This window comes from Pristis pectinata, chromosome 30 (assembly GCF_009764475.1).
Source record: "Pristis pectinata isolate sPriPec2 chromosome 30, sPriPec2.1.pri, whole genome shotgun sequence".
Taxonomy (NCBI): Eukaryota; Metazoa; Chordata; class Chondrichthyes; order Rhinopristiformes; family Pristidae; genus Pristis; species Pristis pectinata.
In genome coordinates this window covers 24044448-24065634 of record NC_067434.1, presented here as the reverse complement: position 1 = coordinate 24065634, position 21187 = coordinate 24044448, and the positions used below count along the sequence as shown (strand labels likewise).

The 21187-nt window shown below is 44.0% G+C and overlaps 1 protein-coding gene across 6 annotated transcripts in view; it reads right to left on the bottom strand.

The window, feature by feature from the left end:
* The window catches only part of ndst2a (N-deacetylase/N-sulfotransferase (heparan glucosaminyl) 2a), a 432751-nt gene that overhangs the window by 232397 nt on the left and 179167 nt on the right, over window positions 1-21187 (bottom strand). For 4 of the 6 annotated variants that reach the window (XR_007958434.1, XR_007958433.1, XM_052041761.1 and 1 more), the window contains exon 3: window positions 9160-9203. The exons of 1 other annotated variant lie outside the window; for it this stretch is intronic. The gene's annotated coding sequence lies outside the window, so the exon portion shown is untranslated. Of the gene's footprint in view, window positions 1-7330; window positions 7410-9159; window positions 9204-21187 lie in introns of all 6 variants that reach the window. One more of the 6 variants, XM_052041762.1, reaches the window with a different exon arrangement.

Below are 21187 nucleotides of genomic sequence, written 5' to 3'. Positions count from 1 at the left end.
TGTAGGGGAACACTTTGGGTCCGTTGCTGTTTATCATCTATATTAATGATTTAGATGATAATGTGGTGAACTAGATCAGCAAATTTGCGGATGACACCAAGATTGGGGGCGTAGTGGACAGCGAGGAAGGCTATTAAAGTTTGCAGCGTGATCTTGACCAGCCAAGTAAATGGGCTGAAAAACAGTAGATGGAATTTAATGCAGACAAGTGTGAGGTGATGCACTTTGAGAGGACAAACCAGGGTAGGACTTACACAGTGAATGGTAGGGCACTGAGGCGTGTGGTAGAACAAAGGGACTTGGGAATACAGATCCATACTTCCTTGAAAGTGGCGTCACAGGTAGATAGGGTGGTAAAAAGAGCTTTTGGCACTTTGGCCTTCATAAATCAGGGTATTGAGTACAGGAGTTGGATGTTATGTTGAAGTTGTACAAGACATTGGTGAGGCCGAATTTAGAAACTATGTGCAGTTTTGGTCACCTACCTACAGGAGAGATATCAATAAGCTTGAAAGAGTGCAGAGAAAATTTACAAGGATTTTTCTAGGACTTGAGCACCTGAGTTGCAGGGAAAGGTTGATTAGGTTCGGACTTTATTCCCTGGAGCGCAGGAGAATGAGGGGAGATCTTATAGAGGTATTCAAAATTATGAGGGGTATAGATAGGGTGAATGCATGCAGGCTTTTTCCCCTAAAATTGGGTGAGACTAGAACTAGAGGACATAGGTTTAGGGTGAAAGGTAAGATATTTAAGGGGAATCTGAGGGGAAATTCTTCATTCAGAGGGTGGTGCGAGTGTGGAACGAGCTGCCAGCGGAAGTGGTAGATGTGGGTTCAATTGTAACATTTTGGATAGGTACATGGATGGGAGGGATTTGGGAAGATATAGTCTGGGTGCAAGTAGATGGGACTAGGCAGAAGATCAGGTTGGCATGGACTAGATGGGCTGAAGGGCCTGTTTCTGTGCTGTAATGCTCTGTGTAGATGGATGATAGAGTCTGATGGGAGTTTTGGAAATGTGCGGAGAATAAAATGGGCTTAGACTGGAGCAACACACATGGTAGTGGAAGACGAGCAGACGTCAAGACCCCACCTCCCTCTCCATCTGCCCATCACCCACATACTCCTCCCACCGATTGCCCTTCCCACCTCCCTCCAATTATTACATGTTCCACCTTCTTCTCCTAACATATTCCATCATTTTCAGCCCTTTGTCACTTCCACTTATCACCTCCCAGCTTCTGACACCATTTCTGCCTTCACCTGCCTCTCACCCCTCTCACCCGGATCCGCCTATCACCTTCTAGCTTTTGCTCCACCCCTTCCCTCCACTGTTCTGTACCGACCATCTCCCCCTTTCTTCCAGTCCAGACGAAGGGTCTCGACCCAAAACGTCGACTGTCCATTTCCCTCCATAAATGGTGCCTGACCCGCTGCGTTCCTTCCGTGCCTTTTGTGCTGCATTAAGACTCTAATGTGGACGGATGCTTCACTGGGCTGGATCCCAGTGGCAGACATCACAAATTCAAAATGGCCAGCTTTTTGCTGTCTAAACTTCCATCAGCCTGGGACCTCTGAAAACCGTGGGCTTTGATTTTAGGTGGGTGGAGAAAGGGTGGCAGCAAGATCTGTCCTGGTTTTTCTAAAAAGTAAAAGTGGCTTTGGAAAAGCACCAAGCAGAGAGCAAAAGAAGAATTTATATGACACTTTATATATTCACTTCCAAATACCAAAAGTGCTATAAACCAGTCAGCTCCCACAAAAAAAACTGATTATCTGAAAATTTCTTGCAATAAATTTTTTTGTGGGATCTTGCTGTGGGATTTGGCTGCTATGGTTCCTGCTTTTGAGTGTAAAGTGCTCTGGTATGTCTTGAGGTCACTTCCATACAGCCAATTAACTCCCACCTTATTAACAGCCCAGAACACAACAGCAAAGAACATTAGGACAAAAATAAAAGAGACCGCAGATGCTGGAATCTGGAACAAAAAAAACAGAAAACTGGAAGAACTCAGCAGGTCAAGCAGCATCTGTGGAGGCAAAAGGTGTGAGTCGATGTTTCGGGTTGAGACCCTGCATCAGGAGTAAAGAACATTACAAGGATGCGGCCAAGACGATGTCTATCAGGTGCTGTGCCTGCTTATTGCAACAGACCCGTTAGAGTATGTCCATCATCCTGATCTGTGAAGCAGCTTTTTCCATCACCAACATTTTATAAAGAAACCCATTCAAGTGGCAAGGGTTCGTCTTCTGGTAGATCACAACGAGTTCCCCTTCCCTCCAGTAACTTCCAAGACAACGGCCCAGAACTTGCAATCGGCAGCACTTCCCGTCAGTCAGGGAAAAGAGAAGCACCCAACAACACTGATGGCATCAGTTAACTCTCCAACCAACTACTTTTGAGAATTCTCAACAAGACAAGTAGCGATTTTTAATTAACTTATTAAACATTTTTCACACTGACTGGAATACCTACATAATTAGATACTGAAGTACCACAAATAACCTCTGTAAAATATAATTATTCTAATTTTAAAAACCCAAGTAAGGAAACTAAAACACATTTATATTACAATTAAATTGTTGGGTCAGATTGTTTCCTGAACAGCATTAATGGCCCAGCAAGACATTCAGTTCTCTCGGAGACACAAGAGACTGCAGATATTGGAATCTGCGGCAGGGCCTCAATCTGAAACGTTGACAATTCCTTTCCCCCTACCACAGGTGCTGCTCGACCCGCTGAATTCCTCCAGCAGTTCTGTTTTTTTGAACTTAAATCTCTCATACTCAAAGTCACTAATCCCAAGGTTTTCTGGGTGTATAAGAGCAGGATTAATCTGCAAGAGTCCTAAATTCATGCCAGTCCCACTGATATCACTTGGTTGTGCTGCTCAAGGCTGTAAGCTGCACCATCTGCACCGGTTTGCAGACAGCAACCTCGGGCTTCTGCGTCATGTGTGTGAGGTTGTCTTCTGTTTCACAAAGCAGCAACAGTGAGTGCAGCAACTTACACTCTACACTGCTGCAGAATCCAGGATAAAGAAAACTGTGATGTGCTCGGTTAGATCAAGGGGATGGTGAGTAGACTGAACCAAGCTGACAGGATCAAAGGATTGAGCTGGAACCTGGACTCAGCTGTTAAAGGGCACTCAGTCCCGAGACTATGCTTGTGATAGAACCTGATATGTCCACTACCCGGAGTGAATTTTCTATTATCTTTATTGTCACTGAGACTGGGAGCATTAAAATAGACCCAATGTACAACAATGATGTATAATGTCACCTGGGCTTACTTGTGGAAAAACATTAATAATAATTAATACAAATCATATTCCATTTTTTATTACCATAGGATTGCAGATTATCAAGGGGCATTGTAAGGATTGAATTTTATAATTTCACCCACATAATGAGGGCCACTGGCTTATGGTGAGCAAATAACTCAAATTCCATTTTTATTGCAGGAGACTTGGGCTCGATGATCAGGATTTTGAAGATTACATTCCACACTAAGGCATTTCTCTGCGCCAACCATGTTCATATTGTTAATTCCCATGATGATTCTTTGTTTCTGAAGCTAATGATTTGGCCGATTGACAGTTGTTTGACTGAAAGTGATTTTATTACCATAACTTTTTAAAACTCATGCTTATCCTAGTGTTTGATCAATAAAATATTGGCATGCATTTCCAATGCATCTTTCAAACCCCAAGTGCATTACAGTGCTTTTGAAGATGATACATTATCCCATGGCAATATTTGGAGAGCAGGAATTCTCCAGCGTTGTCTGACATCCATCTCCTGACCCTATACCCTGCACAAACTGGCTGCAAAACAACAGAAGTGCCAACACTTTCAAAAGTACATTGAGTAAATTCAAAGTTCTTTGGGATGTCCCAAGGTTGGTGAAAGCCACTATAGAAATTCAAGTCTTTCCTTCTAATATACAGTTTGTCTTTCATCTATCGGCTGGGTTGAAGGTAGAACCTTCACTGTATGACTAAGTAGGGAGAGATTTAATAGGAACCCGAGGGCAACTTTTTCACTCAGAAGATGGTCAGAATATGGAACGAGCTGCAGAGGAAGTGGTTGAGGCAGGTACATTAACAACATTTAAAAGGTACTTGTACAGGTTCATGGATAGGAAAGGTTCAGAGGGATATGGGCCAAACACGGCAAATGGGACTAGCTTAGTTGAGAATGTTGATCGGCAGGGACCAGTTGGGCTGAAAGGCCTGTTTCCCTGGTCTGTGACTCTATGACTAACAGATAATCCATTAAGCCACCAAGCTTTTAAAAATTCTGTGGTGAGGAGGAACAGCTTATTTTGTTTATCGTGGAGAGATGGCGTGGGAAAAAAAGGGACTTGTCACCCACGGAGAAGAGTTCACCATGGGGCTGGCTCCTGTTCAATTTTATTACTTTAATAGAGCAGGATGACTGTACAGCGAGACGCTGCCGTGTTTCCCTCATTGAAACCCTTCAGGCCAAGCTCTGCCACACAATGCCCTAACCACATGCGGCTATTGTGTTAGCCAGCCAGCAATCATCACAGTAGGAGTAAAAGCGCTTAGGAGCACAGTCTAAGCACTGCCACCAACAAACAACACTCTCTAATAAATGCATTGCTTATCAAACTACACAAAGCCTGCAATCGCATTTCAACTATTACCTCTGCACTGGGAATCAACAGAACACTCTCAGCACCGCTCATTAAAATTCTACAGTAGTTTTTTGACATGTTGTGCATCTATATAATCGAGGCATTTTCTGTGAAATGTTGTTTTAACAGGATGTGCTGGCAACACAGCTTTCTGCCACATTAGCAACCATGGTAGATATAATGATGTAGGTAAATGCGATAAGATAGTGATCAATGTCAGTTGTGGCTCTGTGGGCAGATTGTCCTCCTACGAGCTGAAAGTTTGTGGGTTCAAACCCCACAAATTCTATGGCTGGGTTGACTTTTTAGTACAGTAGAGGGGGTACTGCACTGTCATTGATCTTTTGATGAAGTGTTAATTAAGGGTCATCTGTTCTCTCAAAGGATGCCATGACACTCTATCAAATGATAGCAGGGGAGTTCCACCCGGTATTCTGGACAATAGCTCTCCTTCGACCATCTGACCGCAATCACATTGGGAACTTGCTGTGAGCAAGTTGGCCACTACACTTCCTCATTCACAGGGACTCTATCTACGTCACCCCGCTATAAAACTCACGACCCAAAGTGAAACACTCTTAGACAGAAGTACAAATGATCTGCTAACAAGTAAAAAATAGGGAGCCAAAGAATGAAAACTAAACTCCACAGCAGCTAAACAAAACCTCTAATCTTGGCGAATCACCAATCAAATCTGTTATCTTAACAGTTGAATGCATCAGGCTTACTAATAGGAGTTGACATCATCTGAAGCATACATTCCAGCCTGGATGGAGCTCACCACATTACACCAGTACTGTTCTGCCATGTGGAGATCTGCAGAAGGCCCTAAGCTCTAAAGTTTCCTTCCTAAACCTCTCTACCTCCTGCTCTTTTCATTTATTCATCCTGAGCACAGTGAGTGTCAATGGCTAGGTCAGTATTTACTGAATACCTCAAACCTAACGTACCGAGCAGGTTGCTATGCCATTTCAGAGAGCTGCTAAAACTCAATCACATTGGGGTCAAGTTGGGAGTCACAAGAGCCAGACTGAGTTAGGAGGGCAGATTCCCCTCCCTATAAGGCATCAGCGAACAGGGTGTGTTTATACAACAATCCATCAGTTTCATGGTCACCATTACAGATGCTGGATCGTTCCAGGTTTATTTAGTTACCTTCAATGCCCCAGCTACTGTGGTGAGATTTGAACTCTTGTCTCCAGACCGATGCTCAAGGCCTCTGGATCCTGCTTCAAGATCCTCAGATCTTACCTTTTGGCCAAGCTTCTTAAGCTCTCTCCATGTGGCCAGGAATGTGAGAATTTTTTTATAGAGGCTTGGAGAGAAAGAGTGTGGGAGGGGAATCAACTGGAAATCCCTTTGGAAAAGCCAGCCAAGACCGGACTGGATGGATTGAAGTCCTCCATCTGTACTTTACTACTCAATGATTCCAAAGGTAGCTCTCTGAAAACATTGACAGTGACAGCTTAACTGTTCCAGCTGTCAGTGACGAACATTTTATTACTGTGAAATATCATCATTAGAATCTTGTGATACATATAATGTGCAATTGATTATGACCAAATCCTAGTGTACAGTATAGTGATTTACAGCTACACTTTGCCTATGCTCATCCAATGCACTCTGTAATAAACAGCCCTGACAATCAAGTGTCTAAAACAGAAGGCTGCTGCACCTTGTTTTAAACTACTGTTACAATTCAGTACACACTCAATGCAGTGTATTTAATGGGATCCATAATTCAGACTTAAAGGTTACGTTATTTGCTGTCGGAAAACAGCTTTGCCATGCAATAAAACCTTTTCAGTGTTCAGGAGTTACACCCTCTTACACAATGGAAATGTCACATTTAACGATTTAATTGGAATCTTAACCCCACTTAGCAATAATTAAAATTAAAATGTGTCCCCTGCTCTCTGATTCCTTGCTAAGATACAGGATTGCAGCTGCTTTTTTTTATCACCTTGTCCACAATGACATCATGTATGCATCAAAATAGTCAAGTCAATTGTACGGGAAAAATCACAGGATGACGACTGGTCCCACATTCTCTTCCCCCGAGATCTTCACACAAGACCTGGGTATATTCTTGTACATGCTGAGGGACACACTGAAGCTCGGTGCAGCCAACACAAAGGCTCTGTGGGGAAGAACCACAGTCTGGGCTCCTTCTGTTACTGCACATGGAGGGGCTGAGTCGGGTGGGGAAGCCCCTTGAACAATGAAATGGTGCATCACCCCAGGGGGCCACATCAGTGGCAATAGTGCTATGGTTTTATAACATTACTGAATGTAATGACCATGAGTGTAAAAGTTTTGCACTGTTTCTTCTTTTGTATAAGTTTTTATTATGAATAAAGTTTATTTTTGAAATTAAATAAAACATTCGGTGGAGCAGCTGCCTCACAGCTCCAGTGACCTGTTTTCAATCCTGACCTCAGATGCTGTCTGTGTGGAGTTCGAGTTGCCTCCGGTTCCCTCCCACATCCCAAAGATGTTAATTGACCACCATAAACTGCCCATTTTATGTAGGTAAGAGGTAGAATCTGGGGCGCGGGGGGACTGGATGGGAATATGGGAAAAATAAGGGGCTTAATAGGTGGTATGGACTCAGTCAAAGTCGAAAAGCTAAAGTCACATGCACAGGTGCAATGAAAAACTTACTTACAGCAGCATTCAGTGGGCTGAAGGGCCTGTTTCCATGCTGTATGACTTCACTGCCCCTTCCCCTGACCAGAGGAGACTGTCTGGTGAGCGATAAGAGTTCAGAGTCAGTCAGAATATGCGTGCTTTAATCTGCAAATAAACTGCAGTAACTTGTCAGGGCTTCGTCAACAGCTCCCCTCGAACTCACCACCTCTACCAAGGTAACACCACCAACTGCAAGCTCCCCTCCAGATTGGGATGGGCAGTAAAGGCTGTTACCACTGCTACCCCACCCCCACACTCCCTCCACTGGCTCTGCTGATGGACAATGCCCGCAACAACCACATCCCAAAAAGAAGAAAGAACAAGTCAAATAGTCTACAGCAGGTCTCCTTCCTCAATGCCATGACCAAATGGGACTGGTAGTTTCCTGTATATAGAAGGATTTCAAGCTTTAAAATACCTTTGAATTATTATTTCCCACAGCTCTGCTTCAACCAGAGTAAGCCATCACTTCTCAAGCTCAGTACATGGGTTACCTGAAGGCAAATTCACCTGATCAATCGGATTATTGAAAACAATGCTCCCATGATGTGCTGAGACTTGATTGCGTCTGATCTTTTTCAGCAGGTTTACTTTCCAAGCGAGCCCAGCGGCTTCCAGCATCAACGGGTCCATGAGCTGAGGCAGCACTGCGGCAGCAGAGCAGGGATTCATGTGTTCTTCCTTCATCGGCAGCCCTTGGCTTGAGGATGGCTTGCTCCCTCCACAGTGAGGGGTGGAAGATGCCTCTGTGGAGTTTCTTTAAACCTGAGCTGACCACTAAACTCCAACCACCACATGGGCTTAACGGAGGAGGTGGTTCAGGAGTCCAGACTCTGCTGAGTGTGTGTTCAACCCCACAAGGGCCTCACCTCTATATACACATACATACATACACACGCGCACACACACACACACACGCACGCACGCACGCACGCACACACACACACACACAGATGCCACGGCCAAGAAAGCTCACCTAGCGCCTCTTCTTCCTCAGGAGGCTAAAGAAGTTTGGCACGTCCCCTTTGACACTCAGCAACTTTTCTCAATGCACCATAGAAAGCATCCTATCTGGATGTATCATGGCTTGGTACGGCAACTGCTCTGCCCAGGACCGCAAGAAACTACAGAGTTGTGGACACAGCCCAGCGCATCACAGAAACCAGCCTCCCCTCCATGGACTCTGTCAAAACCTCTCGCTGCCTTGGTGAAGCAGCCAGCATAATCAAAGACCCCACCCACCCGATCTCTTCTCCCCTCTCCCATCAGGCAGAAGGTACAGGAGCTTGAGGGCACATACCACCAGGCTCAAAGACAGCTTCTACCCCACTGTTATAAGACTATTGAATGGTTCCCTTATACAATGAGATGGACTCTTGACCTCAAAATCCACCTTCTTATGACCTTGCACCTTATTGTCTACCTGCACTGCACTTCCCTGTAGCTGTGACATTTTACTCTATATTCTGTTGTTGTTTTACCCTGTACTACCTCAATGCACTGCGTAATGAATTGATCTGTACGATTGGTATGCAAGACAAGTTTTTCACTGTACCGCTGTACAAGTGACAATAATAAACCATTACACACATGCACGCACATACGCACACTTAAAATCTGACCATTGCTGCATATTGTTTTGGAATAAACAGGCCTATCAAATTGTAGTTTTATTATTAAATGATCCAACAGCTTTGTCTGGGACATTTCCATTGATGCATTTTGAAGCAGAGTACACATACAAGTTGAAATTTAGTCCACATTCATGAGTGTACTATAGAGCTGTAAAAACATCACATTACTTACAGGAAACTGCGATCTCCAATAACTTCCTGCTTTAGTCCAATATCCTGAAACCAAGCAAAACAAAAATTTAACACCAGAATTAGGAAAGGCTCCTGGCGAGATTTTTAGTTACCACAGACTTTAACCACATTCCCGAAAGCCTGATAGGCTGTGGCTTCCTGAAGTGAACAGTGTCAGCCAACTGGCTCTGATGAAGGGTCTTTAATTTCTCTTTCCTGACCTGCTGAGTAGTTTGAGCAGTGTTTCAGATTTCTCACAACAGAAATTATTTGAGGATTTTCCCCAAGCAGGGAGGTTAGATTAATGCCTTTTCTTTCTACCCTGGCACTTTCCAGATTTTAACCAAGTCGTTCCCCTACATTCCAAGCACAGCCCCTCCCTCAGAGAGCAAAAATCACATTTCAGGCAGTCAAAAAACTGCTAATGCTGGAAATGTGATGCAAAACAATAGAAAATGCTGGAAACTCTCAGCAGGTCAGGCAGCATCTGTGGGAGGAGAAACACAGCCAATGCTCCAGGAATCATCTGTTAGCTGGTAAGAATCAGCTGTTGGTAGGCAGCTCCTTAAAGTGAGAAGGGCTACCTTCGGCAAGAATTGGGATGGTAAAGACATCCCAGAAGAATCCAGAGACATTGCGTTTTCTTTAATTTTAATGCAATTCCTCTCTCAACAATATGAAACTTTAGCAGAGAGTAAATGTTGAGTAAATTATGTCCACAAAAATACAATCCTTCTCCCCTCTCCCCACCAACCATCTTCCCCGACAAATAATCACGCCAGTATACCAGATATGTGCAGTAAACAAAATGAATCATGTCTTGGATTAATTCAGCAGTTCATATTCCTAATGTTTGCCCAATCTATTCATAAGATGAAAGTACAGCAGATGGTTGATACTCAGCCACTTAACGCTCTGCATAAAACAGTCCCACCATTATGAAACCATGAGCAGAAGCCATCTGGAACCCAGGAGCATAAATTTCTTCTTCCAGAAGGCTGAAAATCCTTGGAATTCTCTATCTCAGGCATACAGCCTGGCTCTCTGATGGCAGGACCCAACTCAAAGTCTTGGGTTTCAGTTCCACGGGTCTCAAAGCTTTACTGAGTGAGCATCAGGACTGGTACGTCATAAACTATCAAATCCGCACAATAAAAAATATTTTCATGAAACTGTAAAAATGCATGCCAGCTGATCATAGAATCCTGGAGCACAGGTGACCATTCAGCCCTTCATATTTATGCTAGCCTCTTTAGCCACAGTCCCCTGACCTTTCCTCCAAAGCTATGAAATTATTTTGCTTTCAATTATTATTTGAATCATAACCCTTTCAAGCCAGATCCTTGTACAGATTACCTATCATTGCCTTAGAAGCACAATGGAACTGACTCAACGTGTGCAGGACTATTTTTGAGTTAGGTTTAGTTGCATTTGAACCAGCAAGTCACTGAGGAAGCAGGAGTAGAAGAGGTCAGGTTTATATGTTGCCATGGTCTCCATGGCAGTGGGGGGTGGAAGGGGAAAAATCGGGGAGTGGGAGGGAGACGAGGCGATAAGAAGAGGAGCAGGAAGGGAGAGGGCTACTTGCTCAACCAACTTCTGTTGCAGAATGCCCTGTGATTTTCCTGAACCCATTGGGACAGGCTACCCAATTATGTTCCAAATCAACACCTGAAATAGCGATATACATTTTTGTAATGTCTTTCATGCCACCTTATGGCAACCCAAAATGTTTTGCAGGCAGTAATATATTCTAAGAATCATCACCACCACAACGGGTGAAACCTTGCAGTTTACCTGTGCACAGCAAGTTCACAAAAACAGCAATGTCATAACAATAAAATATACCCCCTCTTTAGTGTTGTTTCGAGGACGAGTATTAACCAAGACAATCAGGGACAACTCCCCATCTCTTCTTGGGAATGGAGCCATGGGATATTTTAGATCCACTGAAGCCCAATCTATAGAACAGATACCTCGAACAGCACCACGCTCTCTCAGTACTGGACTTCAGATTTGTGCTCATTCACGGAGTGTGACTTGAACGCAGCATTTTCTAATACAGGAGGCAAGAATCCAACCTACGGAACCATGGATGATATATTGGCACTGGAGCATCTACCACCCGTAGAAACTAGACACTGCAAAGAATCGGCGGAGACGATGGAACAGGAGGGGAACTGAGAAGGAAAAATAACTCAGATAGAATGACCTCTGGCTGATATCTACAATGTGCCATACAAGGTGTCCCTCCTGAAAAGTGACCACCCAACAAGTCACCCTCCCAAAGCGTGGTCCTGGCAGGAACTTGAAGTGGATTGGTAAGATTTATGTGAGGGAAGGTTAGTAAAGGGTTTGTAACTAAGGCAGGCAGGTGGGGATCAGGCACGATCTCACCGAATGACATTAAAAGGCTGAAGGGGCAAAATGCTCAAGGTTTGTTGAAAATGGTAGTACAGTTTGAAAAGGTATAAAAGCATCTAGGATAATTGGTTTATTATTGTCACATGTACTGCGATACAGTGAAAAGCTTTTGTTTGCGTGCCATCCAGACACATCATTCCATACAGAAGTACATCGCAGTACAAAAGGGGAAAAAAAAACAGAATGCAGAATATAGTGTTACAGTTACAGAGAAAGTGCAGTGCAGGCAGACAATAAGGTGCAAGGGCCACGAAGAGGTAGACTGAGAGATCAAGAGTTCATCTTAGATTGAACTATCTATGAATCTCTCCATAGGTGCCGCTGAGTCCCTTCAGCTCCTTTGCGTGTTGCATAAGAGTTCATCTTTAGTGTACAAGAGGTCATTCAAGGGTCTTATAATAGTGAGATAGAAGCTGTCCTCCAGTCTGGTGGTACGTGTTCTCAAGTTTTTGTATCTTCTGCCCGATGGGAGGGGGGGAGGAGAGAATGTCCAGGTTGGGAGGCGTCTTTGGTGATGTTGGCGAAGTCCTGAACTTCGTGGAGAGACAGAGAATACAAGAGCAAGGTAATTATATAACACTGGATTGGCCACAACTGGTGTCTAGTTTTGGGTTTTAGGAAAGATAAAGTCTTTGGAAAGAAAAGATTTGCTGAGATGATTGCAGGATGAAAAACTGTGAATTAACTCACAGAATGGTTACAACATGAAAGGAGGACATTCAGCCTACAAAGTTGGTACCGGCTCTATGTACAAGCAATCCAAATGGGTCGAGAAGCTGAATGTCATGTTCCTGTGCTCCACCTTATAATCCCAACTGCTTGATCCAGGGGTTGGATCAACAAATGATAAAGTAACATATGTGTCTGAATTAAAGGTCTGAATAGTGATGAAGGCAAAACTTGGCTTTGACTGAGAATGGACATTAGTTAAATTGATAGCATTTCTGTCAACAACAGCCATCTTATTGCAATTAACAGAAAACATATATTAGCTTTGCCAATTGGCCCTTTCCTTCTAAAGTAATTCCATCCAAATAGTCCCCTTCCAAAACTGCATCTCAACACACAGCTACACACCATTGCCGCTGCAGTGCAGCCTGAATTATTCAATGACTGCTGTTTTAAAATAACAATGTGCATTTGTTTCATGTCATAAACTATCCCAAAATGGTTAGTGGAGGACATGAACATAATTCAACATCAAGTCACAACAGAAAATATTAGAACAGATCACCAAGAGCTTGATCCACTGTTGGATTTTAAGGAACAAAATGGAGGAAGGGAGAGGGGTCTAGGGAGGGAATTTAAAGCTTAGGATCTTGTCAAATGAAAATACAATCACCAGTAGTGGAACAATTAAAATCAGCGATATAGAAGAGGCCGGAAATCTTGGAGAATTGTGGGTCTGGATGAAGTTACCGAGGAAGAGAGGAGCAAGGTCATCAGGGGATGTGACCACAAGGTCAGGGAGGCAGTGCAGGTCTGCAAGTATTTGGCAAACGGCAGACACAAGAGAGTGAAGATGCTGGAATCTGGATTGTTTGTTGATAGTAAGTAGGAATTGGTTGTGGACATCCAATGGCCCTGATCTTGTGTTGGGTTACTTGCAATATTACAACATCAGATCATTGACACAAGGTGGCCAAGGTACTTCTGTTGTGCGTAGAATCTCAAACCAGTTACAACACAAGTGGCAGCCATTCAACCCACTCGATTGCCTCTTCTCATTCTTCCTATCAAAACGTAACACTTCACATTTCCCAGCACTAAGTTTCACCTGCCACCCATCTGCCCATCCTATCTCCTCAATGTTTGTCAAGACCCTCCTCACACTTCACTGAGCCTCCAAATCTTGCATTATCTGCCATTTCCAAACTGCAAACAGCACTAATATGCTCTGCACACCCAATATTATACACAAGAATGTGTCAAGAAAAGGCTGTGGTCCTATTATCGACTCCTGGGGAACTCCAATGTACACTTCCTTGGGTTAGTAAAACGACCTTTCATTATTACTCTGTTTACTGCTACACAGCCAATTTGCTTGTCCATGTTGCTAAAGCCCTGGTCTTCATTCTTGATAACTAGTCTATTTATTATGTCACATCTTTTGGAATTCCATGTGTTTCACATCAACCACATTTTCTTCATTGACCCTCTATGTTTCTGCATCAAAATAAAAGTCTATCCAGTGGTCCTTAACAAGTCAATCCTGGGTTTTTCAAACCAAACTACACTTTCCCAAGCGACTGTGGCCATTTCTCTCACCACACGGTCAGGGTAGAAAGCTAACATATCAGGAACCAGCAAGTCCAGGGAGGAACACACAACGTAAAAAAAGGCAAACCTTTTCCAGTAAACTGAACACTTGAGCTGGCATTGCAATAAAGACCAGCAATTCCAGAATGCCCGCATTACATCTCACAAATAGTTTCCCTTTGATTTATTTTGAATTGCTGTAACCTTCATTTAACAGCCATTCTCTGAGTCTCTCAGTTGGTTGGCAACATTCAGTGAGGCAAAGGCAGAATCTGGCAGAGAAAGATGGATTGCAAAGCTCCACAGAACTGTTCTGTTGCAGACAATACCAACGATCACCATGAGAAAATGGGAATTCAATGCGAAGACGGAATGCCTTGTGTAAGGGAGCAATAGGTTGCAACAATCCTTAGGTTCAGGTGACCTTAAATTTACCTCTGAAGAGCTGCCTATATTACCGTAAAATCTGGTGTGTAAGTCACTCCCCCAGTTTATCCCCTTCAATTTTGGCAATCTGCCTTTCTCAAAACCTCGCCAGCAAACTCTCCACCTGACTGACAGCTGCTCACATTACAAAGAGTACACAGGGAAAACTTGCAGCCTAGATCTCAAAGCTTGAAACACTTCAAAAAACATCACAGAGTAATACATTGCAACTCAATGTTTGGGAAACACCAACATACACATGGTGTTTAAATTGCCCAGGATTACTCCCATCATGAGCCACCTTTCACCACACCTAACCACTTTTGGCTCCCTCTGAATGCCCAGAACATTCTCTAGATTTTATTGGAAAGTAGTTTCAACTGTGGTGAAACCAAGAAGGATCATGATGTATGAGGCGTTAAGTGTACCACAAGACGTATCTCCATACTGTACACCTGAGGTTGCACACTCTACAGGAATTAAAGGTTACTCTCCAGGAACGCAGGGCCACTGTGAACATGCATCAGCTGTAAGAACGTTAGAAGATGAGGGGTGATAAAAAATCATCTTGATTGACAGTCAAGATGAATCTAACTATGTAACAAGGTGATTGGATGCTTTTCAAATAGCCACTGGAAAGGCAGTGTCCCTACTGGTGGACCAATAGGCAGGAAGTCATGTGACAAAACCTCCAAGAACACGTCCATCCTCCTTAGAATGAGGCTGATATAACAGCTTCTCTCCCCACTCCCTCATTCAACAGAGATGAGACATTCTTTCGGCAATATATTGTGGATAAAATGCTCACTTGTTAACAAAGATGCATGCATAGCTCATTCCTACAGCCTCCTGCCCAGTCACAAGCTACGTCACAGGAATAATTACCAAACAACGTTTCACACTGAGATACAAAAGTAAAAAATTAGGAGGGATGAACAAAAGAGAAACAATAATACAAGTCGAGGAAAAGTGAAAATTAGGAGATGATAGCCATATCCTTGCAGTAAGGGTCCCTGCTATCTGATTTTCAAAGTTTCAGTTGAATGAAAATCTGTCTTAAAGCACTATTCAAAATGATGCACACGACCTCTTTTCATTCCCCTTCCTCACTGAAGATGACTAAAGTAAAAACAACTAGAATGTTGCCGGGAATTCAGGAGTTGCGTTACGGGGAAAGATTGAACAGGTTAGGACTTTATTCCTTGGAGCGCAGAAGAATGAGGGGAGATTTGATAGAGGTTTACAAAGTTATGAGGGGTATAGACAGAGTTAATGCGAGTAGGCTCTTTCCACCTAGATTAGGAGAGATAAGTACGAGAGGACATGGCTTTAGGGTGAAAGGGGAAAAGTTTAGTGGGAACATTAGGGGGAACTTCTTCACTCAAAGAGTGGTGGGAGTGTGGAACGGGCTGCCACCTGACGTGGTAATTGTGGGCTCACTTGAGTTTTAAGAATAAATTGGATAGATACATGGATGGGAGAGGTCTGGAGGGTTATGGACAGGGTGCAGGTAAATGGGACTAGCGGAATAACGTTTCGGCACAGACTAGAAGGGCCGAATGGCCTGTTTCCTGTGCTGTAGTGTTCTATGGTTCTAGGTAGAGTTTACATTTATATGGAGCCTTTCATGCTCCCTTCATGATATATCAAGGCCACCTTTCAATCAACGTTTAACCACGACTCCTATTGCTCTCTCAGGAGGTGCCCTGGCCAATTACTTTTCCTTCAACCAACAGGATTAAGAAATGGATCATTATGGGAGCTTGCTGTACATAAAATGGCTGTCACATTTCCTAGGATGTTGGCACTCCAGTCTGAGGAAGATGCTTCCATTGGCACTGAGTCTTCAGTACGTCTCTCCTCATCTGTAAACAGAGGCAGTCGGCACCTGTAAGCTCTTCAACCAGGTAGTTTAACAAAGACTAAATGAAACACAGGTTTGCATTTGTAGCTACTGCATCACTACACTATTAACTTCCAGTTTTCCACATAATTAAGGTAAAACAAAATATGTGAATGGTGGCTGGGGAATAAATCTCCAACTCCCCACTGAATCAAGGAGACTAAATAAAAGGTTCTGAAATACTTATTCAGCCAATCAGGATGTGAAATTGAACCTATCTGAATTTCACACATCACATCACCAAGTGCTCCCAACACACAAATCTAATGAGTCAGACATCTTCCTATATAACAGAACTCTAGTGTAGAACACCACAGCATGGTGAATATGGTGTCCCATTTTAGGAAGACATTAATTAACTTGCAGAATTGATGTTTATTTAGTAAATAAATTTCAGTATAGTGTTTGATGTGGTGCCACTCTATATGAAGAAGGAGATAACTAGCTCATGGATAATTCCAGTCTCTCCGAGGATTCTTCCAGCAGAGCGGGATGAATCTCTGGAATTCTCTACCCCAGGAGATTTTGGAGGCTGGATCGTTAGGGGTACGTAAAAGGGAGGTCAATAAGTTTTTGAAAGATGGGGGAATTAAGGGCTACGCGGAAACAGGCTCAGAAGAGGAGTCGCGGCCTGAGGCAGATCAGTCATGATCATCTTGGATAGCAGGGCAGGTTTGAGGGGCCGAGTGGCCTACTCCTGCTCCTATTTTCTTAAGTCCTTACACGCAACAGGTTAAAAGAGCAGACAGATTAGTGAGGGAGAGAGCTACAAATATCATTAAAGAGCAGCAATGCAGGTTACTTGGGCAATCAGGAAACAAACCAAATACTGGGGTGAATTTCCAGTTGTTGGAACTGTAATTCAGAGCAGTGATGTTAAATCCAGATATCAGCATTACTTACACCACTGGATCGTGAATAGTTACAGTTCCTATATTGTGAAAAGAACTGATTTGTGGCTGTGAGTTAATCATGTTCCCTTGACCGGCAACAGTCACATCCGCCACTCACCGACATCAAGGCAAGCTTGAAAACCAACACCCAAAGATCCTCCTCCAAATCTGGGCAAAGTCCCTCTCAAGTCTAGTCCTCTGGCCAGGAACTACAGCCTGTCCACGGCACTGGGGCGAACTCTAAGCCTTTGGAGTTATCCATGTTTCTGCACTGTCCATGGAAGTGTTTCTCTCCATTCCCCAGGGCAAGCAAAATCAGCCACAGGTGCAGTGAGTAGGTTCACCAGGCACCAGAACCAAAAGGTTATAACCACTGGGAAAGACTTGTCTCAAGAACAGAGAAAGTAGAGGGGAAATCTGAGAGGGAACCCTAACCAAATGAAAGGCTAGATGTGGAGCAAGTATTTTCCCTTGTGGAGAAGACCATAGTTATGGAATAGCCACTATTAAATCCAATAGAGAATGCCAGAGAAACACCTTTACCCAAGGAGCAGGAAAAATTTGGTACTTGCGGTAAGAGGGCTTAGTTGAGGAAAACACCTGGAGAAGCCGGGTGAGCTAGGAAGGGAGGGTGAAATAGAAGGATGTGGTAGCAGGAATAGGTGGAGAGGTGAGAGGATATACTCCTGTAAGGGTAAGGTGTGCCAAATGGCCTGTACCTGCACTGTAGACCCTATGGAACTGAATTTTAATCCTTCCAGTGTTATTATGAGTCATTTTGCAACTGTAAACAGCCACTTGAGCCGTACCAGAATGGTGTGCAGGACTGGATCAAACCCAAGAGAATGGTTGGCGGGTAGGAAGGGATTTCTCCATCCTCCGTGCTACACAGGAGCCGGTACTTTGTTATCTCTCAAAGTGAGTTTGTATCTTTGATGCTTGAGAAGCAAATTCCATCACACGCTGGGGCTTTATTCCCACATGCTGCTTTCAGCTGCTCAGCCTGAGCAGACAAACCATCACTTCAAGCATCAAAAAGCACAAGGAGTGAATCTGCAAGCAAAGATCAGCTTGTTACTGTCGGCAGCAAAGCATCTAAACATCCAACTGTCTGTTGGAAATTATGGTTATGGGACTCAAGTGGGGAAAAAAAAACAAATTTGATGTGCTAATCTTCAATTCATGTGGAATACAGAGGAAGAAGGCCAATCAGTCCTTGGACCATTTCCAACATACAAAAAGAAAACAAACATTAGAGATGTGTTTCCACAGCATCTTTATCATCCCTTTCAGAATGTTTTAGAGTGTTTTACAGCCAATGAACACCTTGGCAAAGAGGTCACTATTGTGGTAGTGATAGTCATAGAGAGACACAGCACTGAAACAGACCCTTCTCCCACCAAGTCCGCGCTGACCATCAACCACCCATTTACACTAGTCCTACGTTATAGAACATAGAACACTATAGCACAGTGCAGGCCCTTCGGCCCACAATGTTGTGCCGACATTTTATCCTGCTCTAAGATCTATCTAACCCCTCCCTCCCACATAGCCCTCCATTTTTCCATCATTCATGTGGTTATCTAAGAGTCTCTTAAATGTCCTTAATGTATCTGCCCCCACAACCTCTGCTGGCAGTGCGTTACACGTAGCCACCACTCTCTGTGTAAAAAACTTACCTCTGACATCCCCCTTATATCTTCCTCCAATCACCTTAAATTATGCCCCCTCGTGTTAGCCATTTTTGCCCTGGGATAAAGTCTCTGACTGTTCACTCGATCTATGCCTCTTATCATCTTGTACACCTCTATCAAGTCAACTCTCATCGTCTACCTCTCCAAAGAGAAAAACCCTAGTTCACTCAACTTATCCTCATAAGACATGCTCTCCAATCCAGGCAACATCCTGGTAAATCTCCTCTGCGCCCTCTCTAAAGCTTCCACATCCTTCCTATAATGAGGCGACCAAAACTGAACACAATACTCCAAGTGTGGTCTAACCAGAGTTCTATAGAGCTGCAACATCACCTCGCGGCTCTTGAACTCAACACCCCAACTAATGAAGGCCAATTATTCCCATGTTTTATTCTCCCCACACTCCCACCAACTCCCTCCAGATTCTACCACTCACCCACATACCAGAAGCAACTTACAGCAGCCAATTATGCAAGCAACCCACACGTCTTTGGGATGCTGGAGGAAACCAGAGCACCCAGCAGAAGCACACAGGGTCACGGTGAGAATGTACCAAACCACACAGAATCAGATTTATTATCACTGACATAATGACGTGAAATTTGTTGTTTGCAGCAGCAGTGCAAGATGTAAAAAAAAATCTATAAATTATAAAAATAAATAAATAGTGTAAAAAAAGGAATAATGACGTAGTGTTCATGGGCTCATGGATCGTTCAGAAATCTGATGGCGGAGGAGGAGAAATTGTTCCTGAATCATCGGTCTTCAGGCTCCTGCACCTCCTCCCCGATGGTAGTAACAAAAAGTGGCCATGTCCCAGATGGTGAGGGTCCTTAATGATGGATGCTGCTGTCTTGAGGCACCACTGCTGGTGTGCCTTCTTCGTGATTGCATCAATGTGTTGGGCCCAAGATAGATCCTCTGAGATGTTGACGCCCAGGACCTTGAAGCTGCTCACCCTTTCCACTGCTCAGCCCTCAACGAGGACTGGTGTGTGTTCTCCCAAGTTCCCCTTCCTGAAGTCCACAATCAGTTCCTTAGTCTTGCTGACGTTGAGTGCGAGGTTGTCGTTGCAACACCACTCAACCAGCCGATCTATCTCACTCCTGTACGTCTCCTCATCGCCATCTGAGATTCTGCCAACAGTGGTGTCATCGGCGAATTTATAGGTGGCGTTTGAGTTGTGCTTAGCCAAAGGTCATGAATGCAGAGTAGAGCAGTGGGCTGAGCACACATCCTTGAGGTGCCCCTGTGTTGATAGTCAGCGAGAAGAGATGTTATTAACAACCCGCACTGACTGCGGTCTCCCGAGAAGGAAACATAAACCGAGGTTAGGATTGAACCCGGGTCTCTGATGCTGCAAGGCAGCAGCTCTACCAGCTATACTACTGCGCCACCCAGAAGGAGATGTAGGAAACATTCATTCCCTGCACCACTGCTGCACAGTTGCTGCATCTGGAAGATGCACTGAAGTGACTCACCAGGCTACACAGACGCACCTCTGCCAACAAGACCAACGAACAAGGTAGGTAGGTGTGTGGGATGTAGGCACTGCAGGTTTCCCACCATCCTGACTTGGAAACTTACCGCCTTCACCGTCATTGAATCTACATCCTGGGACTCCCTCCTCAGTACTGCAGTGGATCTGGAGGCACCTTGCTTCCATCTTTGAGGGCAGTCAGTAGTGAACAACAAATACCGTCATGGCCAACAATGCTCACGTACTGTAAGTGACCATATGCAAATTAACTCTGACCCCTTAGTCATCTTTGAATTTAAACATTCCAGTGGAACCTCTGAAATTCCTTTCCTAAACCTCATGGTAATTGACTTACTATTGTCACGTGTACCGAGATACAGTGAAAAACTTTGTTTTGTGTGCCATCTGGACAGATCATTCCAAACATCAGTACATCGAGGTAGTACAAAGGGAAAAGCAATAACAGAATGCAGAATACAGTGATACAGTTACAGAGAAAGTGCAGTGCAGGTAGACATATAAAGTGCAAGGGCCACGATTAGGGAGACTGAGAGATCATGAATTCACCTTTATCGTATAAGAGGTCTGTTCAAGAGTCTAATGACAGTGGGATCGAAACCGTCCCTGAGCCTGATGGTGTGCGTCTTCTGCCCAGTGGAAGAGCGGAGAAGACAGAACATCCGGGGTGGGAGGGGTCCTTGCTTACGTTGGCTGCTTTCCTGAGGCAGCAGGAAGTCTAAACGGAGTCAATGGAGGAGAGGCTGGTCTTGGTCTCTTACTTTAGGACTATCCTTGAAGCTCACCTAAATAGCCAAATACCTCGTCGCAATCGATGCAATTCTATGCAGTTAACGTTCTCATGAAGAGCCTTGGGACATCTCAGTGTTTTAAAGTGTCAGAAATATGCAAGTTGTTCTTTCTGCTCCAGATTATTACATTAGGAAGCCTTT